Source organism: Rousettus aegyptiacus, unplaced genomic scaffold, assembly GCF_014176215.1.
Source record: "Rousettus aegyptiacus isolate mRouAeg1 unplaced genomic scaffold, mRouAeg1.p scaffold_m13_p_11, whole genome shotgun sequence".
NCBI classification, from domain to species: Eukaryota; Metazoa; Chordata; class Mammalia; order Chiroptera; family Pteropodidae; genus Rousettus; species Rousettus aegyptiacus.
Window position 1 is genome coordinate 3684376 of NW_023416286.1, and position 4563 is coordinate 3688938.

Sequence of the window (4563 nt, forward strand, 5' to 3'; positions counted from 1 at the left end):
TCGCGGCACCCCAGCTCTGGGGACGTGATGGCTCGGGTCTTCGTCCGGCGTCTCCCTGCTGCAGAAGCCACCTGCCCGTCGGTCGCTTCGTAGCCGCCTCGGTTGCTAGACGGACCGCCACCGCGTCTCGGTGCTTGTGCTCGGGTGACGTGGGCAGCGCCCGAGGCTGAGTCACGCCGCCCACGTCATTCACGCGGGCTTCGGGTCATCCCACGGCACCCCGAGAGGCGAGGAGGCCGCAGCTGCGTAATTTCGTTACGGCGTGTCTTTACGATTGTCCTCTTTTATGATTAGTTGTTATTCTCTTGCCGCGCCTGATTTATAGATGAACCTTTGTCATCGGCACGTATGTATCGGAAACAGCAGTACGTACAGGGTCCGGGGCCGTCTGCGGCCTCAGGCGTCCACCCCTTTGGACGGAGGAGACTACTGTGTTTTTATCATCGCTTTTATTATATTATTATTATCATTATTATTACAGATAAGTGGACCTGTAGCTCAGAGAAGGTGAGCAAGGCACCCAAGGTCACACAGCTGTGAGACAGGCCAGGGTTTGGCTCCTGGCCCTTCGCCTCCGAAGGCATGAGCAGAGGGAGGACTCACACAGGAGGAGTGTCCCAGCATCCTTTTGAAAGGCTCCCCGAGGAGACGGGTCCCAAAGGGTGCCCCGGGGTCAGAGATTGAGAATCCACTTTGCCGAAGGCAGCCTGGGTCCCCTGTGTCTCTAAATCTCTCTCCGCAAAACCAACTCACGCCTTGTCCGTCCAGGTTTGTGAAGAGGACGGGGCCAGAGCCAGGCGCCAAACGGGCAGCAGGGGGTCGAAGGCCATCTCCAGGGCAGCCGGAATCCAGACTCTCGAGGGCTTTATTAGAGATTCCCGTTTCCTCTCGGCTCCCACCCAGGGGCGCCGAGGTGGAAGCGTCACCAGAACACGAGGGTTTCAGAGTCGGGAGGGGCGGGTGGCGGGCTGGCAGGCGGGGCGGCGGGTGCCGCCTGCTGACCTCTGTGCCCAGGGTGCCTCGGAGGTGTGCCGGGGCCCCCAGGCTCCTCCGGCAGCACCAGGGAGGCAGAGGGCTGCCTGTCTCGGGTGCACAAATTCTTTAGTCCCTTCTCCATCGCCTCCCCACCCCTCAGGACACGCTGATTTTGCAGGCGGTGCTGGCCCTGGTGCTGGTGGCTGTGAGTCTGCTGCCGAACAAGATCTCTTGGCGACATCGATGTGGGAGGTCTGTGGGCCCTGTTTTGAAAACTGCCTCTTTCCTCTCCCACCAACACAGCTGCATGGGCTCCCCTCTGGCCCCAGTGGCACGTCCTGGACCCATCGGATCTCAGGGCATCCTCTAGAAGACGCGTCCACCCTGGCCCGCTAGGCAGGGCCTGTTATGACTCTAGGGGAGGGCAGGGAGCAGTGGCCCGACCAGCCGTGGTGGGCCTCTCCTGCCCCAGAGCCCGGAGTGACCGCTTCCTGCAGCACTGCGGCTCCGAAAGGGTTACCAGACTCAGAAGCCTGGATTCCAGGAAGTAACTCGAGCCCTGAGGAAACAGGGCCCTTTCCGCCTGGTACTCTGCACCCCAGCTCTAGCGTCTGCCCCCCTGGGCCCTCCCTCCTGTCACCCCACAGTGGGCTGAACCCTCAGGACAAAGGTCAACTTCCCCTGAGAAACACAAGCACCGGTGGGCTGTGTCTGCACAGCTCCTCTCAGTTCTGAAAAGGGACACGAAGCTGGCAAATGCCCGAGGCAGTGACGGAGGCGGGCAGAAGACGGATGTCCCTTTGGAACAGGCGACGTTGGACGGTGACCGGGAAACGACTTGCCGTGGCCCCCACGCCCCCTTCTGCGAGGCTTCTCCCTGCTTTCTTGGTCTTTCGGGGTTACAACCGCCTGTGGGAACTAACAATTCTGAAAATTTAGTGCTTCGTAAACACAGCAAGGAAAGCATTTTCCCAGGCTGGCCATGCCGGCAGGGAGGGAGGCTGGATGGGGGAGTGGGTGCTCGTCGGCACGGTCTGCTTCTTAGGAAGAAGTGGGGTGCTCAAAAATCCCCCCAAAAGGGTCACAGGGAAAGCAACAGGAGCCGGGGAGAATGAGATGCATCCACGGACTTGAAACAATTCCAGCTGTTGAAATTTGCTCATAGAAATGCATGTTTTCCGTAAAATGTGTGTCCTTGGCAAGTCCAGCTTATTAGCCGAATTAAAGAAATCGGTTGTTTATACAGCTCAACCCACAGACAAATTACCCTCTTTGTTCTTTTAAGCCTTTAGGTCTGGCCAATGACACACAATCCTTGGAAAGGAAAAAAACCTCTCAGGACAGACACTCAGAAGCAGGCTGGGGAGAAGGGGCTGCGGCCTAGGGATGATGGGGTTTCATGCCAGCCTCAGGGGCAAGGTGCTAATCCTTCAGGGAGGGGTGGGGAGGGGCGGGGATAGGCAAGGGAACCAGGGGACGGAAGGGGCTCCTCGGATAAAATACCAGCTGCCCAGCTGTGCTCCCTTGGAGCAGGTTCCTGGTCCCCAGGCCTTTCTACCTCATGCGGCCCTTTTCCATTTCCCAGCCCCTCCCCTTGAGTCCCTTTCTCCTTGAGAAAACCGCAGTAACCAGTAACGTCAGTTAAGGGAACACTCACATCTCTCCGCACCTGGGGCCTCGGTGATGGGCATACTGAGGCCTAGCCCAGGGGTCCCAGCCATCCTTCCCCAGCGTCTGGGTTTGGCTGTGTTGGTTCCTTCATTTAACAAATAGGACGGAGCGTTTCCCGAGTTCAGACCCGGGGGCCAGTCTTTGAGGTGCAGGCGCTGAGTTCTCCCCAAAGCGTGTCTCCGCGCTCGGACCGCGAGGGCAGCCGGGACGTCCACTGCTTTGGGGATGGGCGAGCTTTGGAGTCCGCCACGCCCCAACATTCTCTGTTTCGTCGTAGGTTTCGAAGGCACCAGCCAGACTAGTGACATGGTTTTGCTTCTGACAGAAAAAGAGTTTAAATTTGTGAACCTATTGAAAATTAAAAAAAAAAAAAAAAAAAGAATGAAATCTGCTGCCTAAGCCCTCTGAGAAGTTAGAGTATGCTTTCTAAAATGAGAAACTCAGAAAGAGGAGGCTTTGTGTTTTATATGCAAAAGAGGAGAAAATCTACAAGGCACGACGTGGGGGTGTTCAAATAAAGGGGACCCCAAGGAAGGTGATAGCGAGTAGATAGTATTGGACGCCGTCACCCCTTAGACAGCCTGGCAGAAGATCTTAAAACCCTCTCTCCCCGCAGAGGAGTCCAGGTAAAAAGCCGCTACCCCTAACGAGCCCTCTGACCTCATGCTCTGCCACAGAAAGCAAGCGTGTGGAGATTTCATCTCATTCCGTCTCGTTCCTATTACTGTTTTGCTCTGTCGCGCATACCAAGGAACTAAGGCAGTTTACAAAGGAGACACCAATGCCAGTCTAATATACACAGAAAACAGGAGCAAGATGAGAGGGAAAGATAAAAGGGGCCACAGAAGACGGGGCCAACCCCCGGGGTGAGCGGAAACGAAGCCCCGACTTCCCTGCTGCCCGCCGCAGGCTGGGGGCCCGGCGCCCGCAAAGAAGGGGAGGCCAGGAGCGCGGAACATCAAAGCGCATCAGTGGCTTCCGAGCAAAGACAGGCTCTCCTGGGTCCTATCCAGCTCCCCGTACCTGACTCGCCTCCGGGCGGTCAGAATGTACCACTCTGGGTCCTGCTTCGGACTGCGCTCCAGTTTTTTTCTGGGTGCACCGTCTGCGCCTCAACACCTCAACCCCGGGCAGGTGCTTTTTTCAATTCCGACGGACCTGGGTCCAGGCAGTGGCACCGTGGAGAATCCGCCCTGCGGACGGAGTAGACGGCATAGAAAACGCCAGCGGGCGCATCTCTCACGTCCCCGCCCCCCCACCCACCCCCGACACTGCGAGCGTGTGTGTTCGCGGGGGACCCATCAGAAAAATCCGGGTCACCTGAAATATGTGGAGCACGCGGACGCAGCGCCTGGGAGAGCCCCGCGGGGAAGGGCGCGAGGCCGCGCGGTGCCCGCACCTGAGCCGCATCCGGGCGCCAGCGTGCGCCCCGGGGTCCCGCGTGGGCGCTTTGACCGCTGCAAACGGCGGCAACTCTGTTCTGCACGCCTCGGGCGCGTCTCACGCCGGTCACATCAGACGTGCTCAACCCGCGCCTGCGGAGGCGCCCCGGCGTCCGGGGACAAGCCAGCCCTTTCCTCCCGTGGCCTGGCCTCCCCTCCCCCCGCCCCGACCCCCCGGAGCAGGGCGCGTGTCATCAGGGGCGAGGACAAGCCCGGGGTCACCCCCGCCCGCGCCCGCCCGCGCGCTCCCGAGCAGGGAAGGGAGGGCGCGCCACCTAGTGGCCGCTCTCAGCACGTGCCCTGGCCGCGCTGCGGACGCCCCCGCGTCCCCTGATGACAGGAGGAGCTCGCAGGTCACATGTCCGCGCCTCCCAGCGGGTCACATGTCCGCGCCTCCCAGCCGGGGTCAGGGTTGTTGCGGGGGGTGGGGAGCCTGGGTGAAGGGGGCGTCGGGTGGAGGCAAGAACCGGTTGAG

At 59.9% G+C, this 4563-nt stretch overlaps 1 long non-coding RNA gene across 3 annotated transcripts; it reads right to left on the reverse strand.

Annotated features, from left to right (window-relative positions):
• Positions 1-380: 380 nt before the first annotated feature.
• On the reverse strand, positions 381-4211 carry LOC118609336. Of its 3 annotated transcripts, none has more exons than XR_004953291.1 (3): positions 4046-4211; positions 3670-3839; positions 381-2994 (listed from the first exon to the last, which is right to left on the reverse strand). It is a non-coding gene; the product is annotated as an uncharacterized LOC118609336 (long non-coding RNA). The 3 variants fall into 3 exon arrangements; XR_004953292.1 differs by having other exon boundaries at positions 381-2964; positions 3967-4211; XR_004953290.1 differs by having other exon boundaries at positions 3967-4211.
• Positions 4212-4563: the final 352 nt, after the last annotated feature.